Here is a 13,338-nt window from a genome sequence, read left to right as displayed (position 1 = left end):
TCCATCAATAGGGGTGGTCATATCCCTTTGTCCAATTTTCCTTCTCTACCAATCACTTAGAATCTTGGTCCACCCAAGTTAACCTTACATTTCATCATATTTATCTAATCATTTTCCTTCCTTCTATAATCATTGTCATCCTCTGATCATTTTCACCTTCAATCCTTAAGGACTTGGCACAATCAATCAGCTTCAATCAATCTCCAATCCAATTAATCAAATCATCCAAACCAATCAATCAATTAACCTAATCATAGGGGTAATACCTTGTAAAAGTTGGATTTAGATCTTCGTCCTAAATCAATTAATCAATTGGCCTTTGTGCTTGGGAAAGAATCTCCCCCAAGTACCTTTGTTTAATCATTGTGCATTGATAAAAACCCTTATTCTTTATCCTATTTTTCTTAGCGATGTTAATATACCCTAAGTAGAAGAGGACTTGATCAATATAATGTCTAATTTTATACCTATCTTGGTTGTCACCTTGCTTGTGGTCCACATCATCAATCCTTCACCTAAATCCTAATCCAAGGACTAAGGTGTCATCCTAATCAAATCAAAACTTCCTAAGTCTACCTGAAAGTTCCTTCAAATCATTTTCAACATTCATCAATTCCTTCCGTAAGGTTACCTGTGTATGGTCTTTGACTCGCTCACAAAAAGCAAAAAATTGCCACCAAAGGCAATGATATTCTTGAGACTAGTCACCACTTCAATCAAGATCCCCAATAAGAAGATCAAATTGTTGATCAACCTGAGATTTCTCCACATGTCCAATCCTTTGTCAATGATCCATACAATCAAGACATGATGGAGATATTTTTCAAACATAATTCTAATGGGCTTGCAACTCATCTTATTACTCAAGGGGAATGTTTTCCCCCAGGATTTGACTAATCTATCCTTGATAGACCCTTGGAAGGTGACCTCATAGATCAACCCATCATTGATGTTGTCCTCTATCCACCACCTACAACATCCCCACCCATGGTTTCTTTACCTTCAATTTACATACCTCAAAATGTACCCCATTCAACTATATCCCAACCTCCTAGGTCGACCACACCTCTCCATAACTCCCTCAATTATATCAACATGAGTGTGCCTCCTACTAGCATTATCTGTGGATCACATCCTCAAATCACATCACAAGCTTCCATTTCCTCATATCAATACATTGGTGGTGGTGGTCGTATTCCATCTTCATCTCATCAAATCCTTATACCTAACAAGGGTCATTATGTTCTTCATGTCCCTAATCAACAACTTGATCTCATAAAAGAAATTTAGGACATGAAGGACCTTATCAAGAATCTTAAGAATGGGAAAAATAAGAGACCATACACTTTCAAATAAATATGTCCTTATCCCTATTATCCCTCTATCTCATTTGCACCCTAACAACTTGTGTTTGAAATACCTAAATTTAAAAAATACAAAGGCAAGGGTGATCCTAGAGACCATGTTCATGAATTTTACATCTTATGTCAAGAGGTCTCTTATAGTGATATCTACCTTAGAATACTTTTTCCAAAGAATCTTAGTGGGGATGCCCTTTCTTGGTTTTCCACCTTACCCCATGGCTCCATCAAGTCTTTTCTAGACCTAGCAAAAAAGTTCATGTCCCACTATGCTTATAATATTGAGAATGATGCTTCTATGATGGACTTGTGTAATACAAAGAGAAGTCCTGGAGAAACTTTCACCAAATTCCTCCAAAGGTGGCGACATCTCATTAAGAAATTGCCTTGGGACATACCAGAACCACACCAAGTTGAGTTATCTAAATGTAACTTGGTACCCGAATTATCTAAACCTTTGACTTGTCAATGTTTGAGCACCTTTGATGAAATATCCAAGAAAGGTCTAGCCTCAGAATGTGTCCTTTTGGAAGAAGGGACACTAAAACATTATTAGAAATCTAACAAATGTTCCTCCTCCACTAAGAAGATAAAGTTTTGGTTCAAAAACAAGAATGTTGTCAATGATGGAGTCACCAAAACCAAGCATGTCCAAACTATTGTTGCCCCATCTAAACCTACCACCACCAATAAATTATTCAATAATCAATCCTACCCTTGCAATCAATCCATTTCTCACAATCAATCACAACCTTGCAATAGTCCTTCTATCCAAGGTTGACCTTCCCGCCCCAACAATCAGTCCTAACGTGAGTACACTCTCCTTGCTGAACCCATCGAGGTCATGTTTCAGAAGCTAGTCAAGGATAGCACTGATGTCTTTCCGATAACACACCCTTTGGATCCCAATCAACCTAAGCCTTGATGGTACAATGAAAATGAATATTGCGACTACCATTGTGGAAAGGGCCATGATACACACAAGTGTATGAAACCCAATAATTATATCCAAGACCTAATTGACAAGGGAAAAATTGAGGTTGATATTTCTAAGCTTGGTAACTTGAATGACAAGATTAAAATGTACCAGGACCCTTTTCCTAAACATGTTAAGGACAAAGCCTCATCATCTAACATCATCAATTATAACTATACTAATTATATATCTCTTTGATTCCCTAGTAGGCCGCATAGAACCTATCGGCACCCATTTTAACACCATCACGGTCAAAGGAGCCAATCCCACTCCTACCACTCATAGACCCAAAATCACTATCCAAGGTTCTCTTCCTCCGCAATCCTCAAATCAACCCTGCCAAGAAAAAATAGTCATTCAGGGTGCCACGCCTTCAAGTTCTCAGAACAACTGCATTGTTACCACCCACAAAGGAAGAGTGACTGTCCAGGGAGTCCCCCCACCTCTCCTACAATCCCCTATGTCATCCACCCACCGATATGATATACTTGATCATCTCAAGAAAACACCTGCATAGATCTCCATCCTTGAGCTCCTCAAGACATCCACCATCCACAAAGAGATCCTTGACCAAGTCCACCTAGAATCTCATGTCTCTAATAATGTCAATGCAGCCCAATTCTAAGCCCTCATTGGCAACCTTGTTGTGCAACATCACCTTGTGTTCACATCCAAGGATGCACTTGTTGATGACCTGTCTCACAATAAGAAAGCCCCTTCACATTGAAGCTATTGTCCAAAAGAAAAAAAATCAAAAGGATCTTTATAGGTGGTGGATCTGGCTTAAATCTTTGTACATACAAATTAATTAAACATTTAGGAATCTCTAAAGACTTGGTTGTGTGGCATCGTAAAATTGCGACCCTTGCAATTTCAACCATAACTTAAGTCCTCACCTATGTGACTACATCTCCCTAATCAATTGAGACCCCTCTCTACACCTTCATTCCAAGTCTCCTCCTGTCTCAGCCTTAATAAAAACTCATGACCCTGTCCAAGCCCCAAAATAGGGCAGGACAGGGGCAAGACACCCCCATCCCCCCTTCTTTAGGTGGCCCTAAGATGGGTCCATCCAACCCTTGAACCGAGTTTGCCTTTTGGGATTTAATCTCCCTGATGTCAGCCTTCAGTGAGATGAAAATTAATTCTCATAGGCATGTATAAAAGGAGATTCAATTCCCCAATTTGGTATAAGGATAATATACAAAAATTCAAGAGGAAGGACTTCATTATCATCATCAAGCATTTAAGTCTTCAAGCATCCATCAAGTTCTCTTCTTCATGTGTCTTCTTCTTTCATCCATTGGAGAAATATTTAAAAATTCATTTGCAAGCATGTGTGTGTGTGTTAGGGTTTTTTCATGTTACATGCCATTTCATACAATATTCATGATCACATTGAAGAAGCAAAGCAACCATCATTAACAAATTGCATATCTACAAGGTATACATTTCCATCATTTACATTTAAGCATTTGCAATTAATTTCTTTCAAGGTTGATTCCTCAAATGGGGTTTGACTGAGGCAAACCCCTATCCACAACCCTTCTTCCCTTCTTTTTTGTGTGTAGGTTGTAGGTGTGCCACTATAATTACAGGTTTGGACTTTATTTGCAAAGACAAAAAAACCCTTTTTAATGTGCAGATTTTTCGGAGGACCAAGTACACTTTCAACCTTGTCTCGATGAATTTTCTCCAAATTTGCACGATAGATTTGTATCAGTCTAAATATCTCATATCTAAAGTTACAATGTAATCCTGAACCGGTAGCTCCTTGTTTCATCCATTTTGTCTCCCTTTTTTACATAGTCAACAAGTCAACATATCTATTTACAAAAGAGGGTAAATTGCATTCTAACTCTTGTAATCCACTTGGTATTCACATCCTTATTCCCCTTGGACTTGGATCTAGTGGATCCAACCCCTCTTTTAAATGTAAAGTATCTCCCAAGTGAAAATCATCCTAGTGGTTTCTTTTCTCTCTCCTAGGTGGGGAACCACTAGGGTTCAATTTTCCACTATACATTTTGGTGAACCCGACATCCTTACACCTTAATTATAATTTCTTATGGATAAATTTGAATAATTTCAATTTGAATTTCAAATTTTCATTTCCATGTTTGATCTTTTTGCAAATTTTAGAGGTTAATTGCATAGAAACCCTGATTTTTCAAAATTGAGCTTGTGAAGTTTAGCATTTTAGTTTCTTGTTTCAAATCTGATTTCTATTTCAAAATTGCAATTCAAATCTATCTTTTCATTTTGAAAATTAAGTGGTTAAAAAGTGAAACCCTAATTTTTAAGAATTTCCTATTTTTGACCTTTGACTATCACTTTGACCGATCTAGACATCTCCAAATCAGTTGTTTTTTTAGATTCCACAATAAAATCATAATTTCTATAATCCTTGAAAATTTTGAAAATTTTTGGTTGGACCAGGTACACTTTGCACTCGGTCCTTGGTTTTTTTCCCGATATTTCAGGAATCGGAATTGATTGTATTTTTTTGCTTAAATCCAAAAAATTGGTGCACTTTATCAAATTTTACACCCCTTAAGGTCAAATACAAATTCAAAATTCAACACTCTTAACTTTTAAAGTAATTTTCATAGAAAGGTCCTAATTTTAGATCTTCTTTTCAACTAATTTAAGATTTTAATTAAGAGACTTTCAATGGGAATGAATGCATTAGATTTATCTTCCATTTCACATATGATTACATTATTTTTAACATATATTTATTACAATCATGTGTTGGATAATGGCTTCTTTCATTTCATGTTGCTTCTTTTCATTCATAGCAATTGGTCATATTCTGTTGCTAGGGTTTCGAAGTCATTTCCTTTTCAAATTGATCTCAAAGCTTTCATGTATCATTTTTGTTGCATTATGGTAATGTTATTAACAAAATGCATTTCATATGTTAATCATCTTAAGGATTTTATAGATCCCAATCTTAGAGATCCTAATTCTTGCACCTCTCCTAGGGTATCTTGTGTGAATAAGATGATAGCTACTATATCAACCAATGATCTTTTTGAAAAAGAGAAAGCATTGGAAAGAAATATGGGCCCATCTTCTTCTCATACACATACCCCTGAGAAAGGGGGGAAAAATCAAAGTATTAACATTCTTACATCTTTAGACCCTCCTTATTCTCCTAGGGCCTATCTTCAACATCAAAATATATGTAGAGAGGATGATGTTAGGAATTTTATTCATGATATTTCCCCTCACATAAAAGTAAATACATATGAGACTTTAGATGATGAAGATGTGCATTCCCAATTTCCCAAAAAGGATAAGTATGATAAAGGAAAGAAGAGTATCCTTTCACATGGTATCCCTTCTTCATTTACAAATACTTTTATTCCCCCTTACACATCAGATTTTAAAGAAATTCATGATCCTATTCCCCCACCTAGTCATGTGCAACATTCTTATAGTTGTGTCTTTCATATAATAACAAAAAAGGTTTAGAAGACAAGGATTTGGGAAATTTGAGAAAGGAATTCGTGTCCCTATAAACCCTCACACACAAGCTACTACAGAAGGCCTAGGAAATGAGACTTCTCTCTCTATGGATGAACTCCTTAGGCTCTAAAAATTTCAAAATCATCTCTAAAGGCAACAAATCAAAAGAGCCCACAAGAATTCTTCTTCTTTAAAACGTCCTTTTTAATTCATTTCATCAAACCCATGATCACAATGCTGATGATTGCCCTGATTTTGAAAAGTCTATTCAAGAAGGCATAAACAATGGAAAAATTAGGATCATGGATAATGATCCTTCTAATAATATTTCTCCTTCATGTCAAGAAACTAAATTAAAACACATTTATCATCCTGAAAGACTAGCTACAAGAATCTGTTGGAGATTGAAATATTATAAGAACATTTCCTTTCCTCCTAAAATCCAAAACAAAAATCTTAAGAAAGTGAAAGATGATGGATACTGCATTTTTCATGATTCGTATTCACATTCTCTTGGAAAATTTCATGCAAAAGCAATACGATCATGCACAAATTTGTCTTACAATAGATCTAGTTGTCTTCCTTGACAAAAACATAATGCCTTAGCACTTCTTTGCTCTTTATGTTGCTCTTCACCTTATGACATAACTACTTGACTTACCTGGAGACTCTTTATCATTTGTGGTGGTATTGTTTCAATTTTAAATATGTTGGGGTAGCAACATGAATTTCACTTTCCTTATTATTTCTATGGATTTATCTCTATCTTTGTGTATTATTCATTATTAGATCTCCTTTCTTGCATAGAGTCATTCTTATATGAGCATATAATTGTTCTTTGGTTTTACTCTTTGGTTGAAGAGGAGCACATTTAATGAGTAATTCACTTCTTCTATTGTCTTTATTATTTGGGAAAACTTACCTCTCCTATGGTTTCGGTTATTCACAAGCATGATATGCCCCCTCGCATGGAATGATCTCTCATGAAGTACATGTCTCTTCCTTGAGAGGACTTGTTCTATTAGGAGGGAATATCACTTGAAAATCATCACCATTAGAAGATGTGTAACACTTCTCCTTGTTCTTCTCACTTGGGGGGCAAGGATTCTACTCCTTTCTCTTTCTTCTATCTCATTTGTCATTATTTCCTTTAGCGGCTAGATTTTTCATATATGATTATCATTTTTGACAATGGTATGTTCTTATGACTAATCCCTCTTGGGGAGTATGCAATTATTTTTCTTTCTTCTCTTATAAGATTACCACTTCTTGAGACATGTATTTTACATCTACTAATTTCTTTTCCTGCATGTGCTCATGTAAGTTCATTGTGCATTTGCTTATGTTTAATCTCTCTCTAGAAGATTGTGTAAGCTCTTCTCATTGTTCCTACACTTGGGGGGCAATGATTTCTCTCTCTCTCTCTCTCTCTCTCTCTCTCTCTCTAAGGATCCACCCTTTCCTATTTTGTGGAAGGTGTTAGTTTCATTACCTGATGTCATTCCTTGTGTGAAATCATTGTTGTTTGCTCAAGGGTTCTCTCTTATACAAGAGGTGTAAGTCCTTGGCTACAACCTCTTTCACACTTGGTAACATACATCTATAATGAATTCACCCATCCCCATTGGGTTAAAAGCGAGTCATCCTTTGTTAATAATCCCTTTCACCTAGCAATAGGAGGAAGGATTAAATTCTTGTTCTCTTCTGTGCTTTATTCTAGAAGATGTTATATTTGTCTAAAACAACTCCTCTTGGGGGTAGATGTCTTTTGAACAAATATCTCTTCTTATCCAAGGATCTCCTTTACACTTATAGCAAGATATCTCTTTTCAACTATCTTATCCTTGCTTGAAGAGCATTCCCTCTCTTGCTTGGATTTATGACATTGTTGCATGATGGATATCTTCTTTGTGTCGAAGGAAGGTATCCTTGTTCTACTTTCTTTAAGATATCAACATTGAACAATGTTGATATCTTAAGGGGGGCCACCCACACTGTTCCTTTTGTACTATATTTCTCTCACACATTGTGTCTCTTGTACAGTGGGTTATTCACAAAACTAGAGGGAAGCCTCTTAGAGTGAGATGTCGCCACTTTTCTTTTGTCTAGTGGGTCATTCTTAGAACAAGAGGACAACCTCTTAGAGCAATATGTTGCCACTTTTCGCTTATATAGTGGGATATTCTTGGAACCAGAGGGCAACTCTTAGAGTGAGATGTCGCCACTTTCTTGACATTTGTACTATATATTTTATACAGGTTGTAGCATACTTGGGCATAGAATCCTATGAGGTGCTTTGAACCTCATTTGCACACACACGCATGAGGTTGAGTGAAACTAACGATGTTCTCACCCTCCCACTTTACATGGATCACTTAGACAAAATCTAGGGGATAGTTTTCCATGTCCTCTTTTATCCATGGATCACCTAATTCTAGGGGCGAGATTTCCATGGTTCCTTTTGTTTGTCTTTCTTCTCATGGATCACCAAAGTGTGTATTCATGTTCTCTCTCTCTTTCCTCTCATGAACTCATATTTTTACTATTGATGGCTCATGGATGATGTTAGCTTTGCTCTTTTATGTGATTATGGGTGTTTATGTGATGGAATTTGTCTTTGTGTTTCAATTAGATGTTTGAGACATTTGTATCGAGGTCTCTTTGGCTAGTTGATGTGTACTCTTGTGTTTTGTTTTTGCTATGTGTCTTGGGTGCTTTGTCTTCTTTTGTTTGTATTTTTATTTTTATTTTGTGTTCTCTTGCATATGCTTGAGTGAGTTAAGATCCTAATATTGGGGGCTTTTGTTTCTCAAGATTAGTGATGTCTTATACTCCTTGTGGTATTTCTCTGCATCTCTCATCTTCATCTCTCTCTTTCTTCTACTTTAGCAGAAGTATTGGCATAAGCCATACTCCCGCTAAAGTGGGGACTAAATGTAGTTTCATCAAATTGCGACCCTTGTAATTTTGACAATATCTTAAGCCCTCACCTATGTGGCTACATCTCCTTTCTCAGTTGAGACCCCTCTTTGCACCTTCGCTCTGAGTCTCCTCCCATCTCAACCCTGATAACACCTCAGGACCTTGTCTAGGCCCCAAAATATGGTAGGATAGGGGCATGGCACACCTGTCCCCCCTTCTTTAGGTGGCCCTAAGATAGGTCCATCTGAACCTTGAACCTAGTTTTCCTTTTGGGATTTAATATCCCTAATGTCGGTCTTCAGTGAGATGAAAATTAATTCTCTCAGGCAATGTATAAAAGGAGATTCAATTACCTCATTTGGCATAAGGATAATATACAAAAATTCAAGAGGAAGGACTTCATTATCATCATCAAGCATTTAAGTCTTCAAGCATCCATCAAGTTCTCTTCTTCATGTGTCTTCTTCTTTCATCCATTGGAGCAAGATTACAACATTCATTTGCAAGAATGTGTGTGTGTGTTAGGGTTTTGTCATGTTACATGCCATTTCATACAACATTTGTGATCACATTCAAGAAGCAAAGCAACCATCATCAACAAATTGCAGATCTATAAGGTATACATTTCCATCATTTACATTTAAGCATTTTCAATTACTTTCTTTCAAGGTTGATTCCTCAATCAGGGTTTGATTGAGGAAAACCCCTATCCACAACCGTTCTTCCCTTCTTTTCTATGTGTAGGTTGCAGGTATGGATCTGTAATTGCAGGTTTGGACTTCATTTGCAGAGACATAAAAACCCTTTTCGGTGCACAAATTTTTCGAAGGACCAAGTACACTTTCAACCTGGTCCTGATGACTTTTCTCCAAATTTGTAGGGTAGATCCTTATTAGTCTAAATATCTTAGATCTAAAGTTACAATGTGATCCCAAATTGGTAGCTCCTTGTTTCATCTATTTTGTCTCCCTTTTTTACATAGTCAACAAGTCAACATATATATTGACAAAAGAGGGAAAATTGCATTCTAACTCTTGTAATCCATTTGGTATTCACATCCTTATTCCCCTTGGACTTGGATCTAGTGGATTCAACCCCTCCTTTGAATGCAAAGTATCTCCCAAGTGAAAATCATCCTAGTGGTTTCCTTTCTCTCTCTTAGGTGGGGAACCACTAGGGTTCAATTTTCCACTTTATAGGTTGATCCATCTAGAAATATCACAATCAAAGCTTGTGATGATGCAAAATATGTTTCAAAAGGCACAATCACATTACCTCTTCAAGAGGGCCCTACTATTGTGGAAACAACATGCCAAGTTTTGGACCTTGATCTCTCATATAACATCCTTCTCAGTTGTCCATTGATTCATTCTATTCAAGCTATCCCATCCACCTACCATCAACGCCTCAAATTCCAATTGTAAGAAAGTTAAGTAGCGGAAACAACTTCCTACACTAACCTTGAGAGGAGGGTAATGCAAAACTTTTTCAGATCGTTACAACAGTTACAGAAAATAGAAATAGATATAATAGCATTCATACCACAACACAGTGATTTACGTGGGGAAAACCCTTTCGGGAGAAAAACCCCACACTCCAAAAGCAGCTCAATATTTTATTCAGTAATAAAAAATAGATTACAACATACTTGCAGAGAAAGCTCTTCGCAGGAGTACCACTAATCAGAGATTCAGAGGCAACTCAATAGCCATAAGACTCTTACACACAACCTCTATCTCACACACCTCATAAATAGGAGATACAATACAAGAAACTGTCAAACAGTATTACAAAACCATGGGCTAAAACCACCCAATAAGGTGTAGCCGACCTTATCTCCCTTCTAGATGCCCTATGACATGTTAAAGCACACATCAACATGTGTCACTCCCTTTTACAGCTCATTTATGTATCCGATACAAATTATTTTTCCTATTTCAGGAGTACAAACTTCCGGAGGCCATAACTTGAGAACCGGGTGTCCGATTAACGAACCGTTTGAAGAGTCGGAAAGCTCGCGAAGTGCTCTATCACCGCATAACATGCTGCACTGGTTATGGCCACTTTTTAGGGCGTTTTGGAGCCTCTAAAGCCTCCAAAATTAAGTTTAAACATTTTATGGCACCCCTCCAAGATGAAAACTTTAATATCTTCAAAACTAGCTGTGACCTTGCGACGCAAATTTACCGGAATGCTTATCTAGCCAACCAAAAGCTTCAGGGAGAGTTTTGCACCATTTTGTGCTCAAATGAAAACTTACTATAAATAGTAACCTCGCATAAATGCAAGGTTGAGACACCATTTTTCCCAACACCATTCAATGGTAGAGAAATCACCATCCATGCTAACCGACTTGAGCCTTCCAATATTACAAAATCTTTGAAGGGAAGCACCCTTATCATTGTTTTCTCACTTCACCCACTCCACCACCACCATTTGACCCCTCAAATGCCACCTCCACTTCATCTCAACTTGAGGTCAAGATCAAGATCATTGATAATAGTTGTAGAGAGTACATCCTTCAAAATTCTCTCCATATGGCTCAACTCCCACCTTCTCCCAAGTCATATGGAAAGCCAAATGAAATCAAGAAGAAAAATAAACCCACTATAAAGCTCAAGAAAACCACCATCCAATAGTGGGGCCCACTTGAAGAAAGTATGGAAATCAATGTCACCTCTTGGTTGTACCGAGAAGAAGATGAATAACCAGTAGATATCCCAAAGAAAATGTATCCTAAGGCATCCGCTATGGTAGATAAGAAAAACACCCATCTCCCTGATTTCCTACAGGTACAATAGGGCCTTAGGTTACTCTCCTATACCCAAGATCACTATCACTACTGCCCAGCTAGATCCTCCTATTGAAGCCGAAGACTTAGACAAAGAGGAATTCAATTAAAAACCTTTTGAATACCTTGACGATGTATTTGACAATGCCCATGTGAACACCATCACCTCCATTATCCCTTCCTCTCCATCTGAGATTAAACTTGTACACCCTAAAATTATTGATTCAGGCCAATGAGGACAACCTATGCCCTTGGACATCTGTGCTAATGATGATTCCCTCTTGGCATTTCTTAACATGAAAGACCTTGAGAACTACACTTTTGTCAATGGGATTTAGCTTCATGCATAAACTTACTTTGGCTGTCAGGTCAACTCCCTCAGTTGCAAAAAATGAAAATAAAAATAAAAATTAGTAGGCCCCTGGTGAAAACCTCTTTGAGGCACCTTCAGACACAAAAAAAAGTAAAAATAACTGACACATATTCTAGTGAAAACCTGGATTAGGCACTAGAAGATGAGGGAATTGACCTCCCTACCATGGTTTCCCCACATCAGGAAAAATACCCTCTACTCATTGAGGAAATAGATACAATCATTTTGGATACAAAAGACACTTTGAAGAATGTGCTCATAGACAAGTCTCTAATGGATTAAGAAAGACAAAACTTTATGAGCTTTTTAAATGAGACAAAAATCAATTTCACTTGGTTGTATGCTATTATGCCAGGCCTTGACCTTGACTTGGTAGTACATAATCTTGTTGCCCATCTAGATGCCAAACCAGTCAAGTAGAAACTATGCAGGATTCATACTTATATTTCTCTCCTAGTCAAAGAAGAATTACAAAAGATGTTGGATGTCGATTTCATCAAACCCATTGACTATCCTAAATGGGTTTCAAATATTTGTAGAGGTCATAATTTGTTACCTCTAAAATGATGAATCTTAGAGAACAAACTTTCCACCGCTACCTCACTTAAACTAGTGCTAAGGGTGATCTAGGGAATACAAACAACAAAACTAGATGATTATTCCACAATGAAGACCTTTGAATGATCTTGTGAAGCCTCTATCTTTAGGATGAGCGTGCACAGATGAGACACCACCATGACATGCTATTCTCCTGTATGAATAGAGTGTAGAGACTGTACAAAAAACACATATGCAATAATTTAACTAAATTAACAATGTCGTGATAAATAAAATAAAAGGGATAGAATGTTAACAGTTGAGAGAAGATAAAAGGAAAGTTGAAGGAATCTTACAACCAGTCCATGATCAAAGCCTCCAACAAGATAATCTCCCTTCGATCATAAACCTAGACACAAGAAAAAGGGAAAATATTGGGGTTTGTGTTTTAGAGTCTGCCTCAGTCAGACCCCCATTTTGGTGTTTCTACCTCCATGGACAACCTGGATAAATAGATAGATCAAAAGACAAAAAATATAGAATGATAAAATGATCAACTAGATAAGGGATGTGATAAATCCCAAGATTCTCACAACAAGATAGATAAAATTATAGAAAGATATTACCAAAGAGGCTTGAGAAAGCTAAGAGAGTTGCAAATGGTTATTGTGAGAACTTGAGAGGACTGTAGAAAATTAGAGACCGCTATTGCAAGTGAGAGAGAAAGAGAAAGCTATGAGAGCCTAGAGAACTAGATAGATTGTATGAAGGAACTAGAGAGATTTAATGGAGAGAAAAGATAAATTTAAAATGAGAGAAGAGTAGGGAAAGAGAGGGTCGCGAGTTGTTTGAAAGATTTGAGATCATTTCCACTAACATGTGCAGGTGACAAGTGGAAAGGTGC

This window comes from Cryptomeria japonica, chromosome 8 (genome assembly GCF_030272615.1).
Source record: "Cryptomeria japonica chromosome 8, Sugi_1.0, whole genome shotgun sequence".
In the NCBI taxonomy this organism is placed as follows: domain Eukaryota; kingdom Viridiplantae; phylum Streptophyta; class Pinopsida; order Cupressales; family Cupressaceae; genus Cryptomeria; species Cryptomeria japonica.
This window is presented reverse-complemented; position numbering follows the sequence as displayed.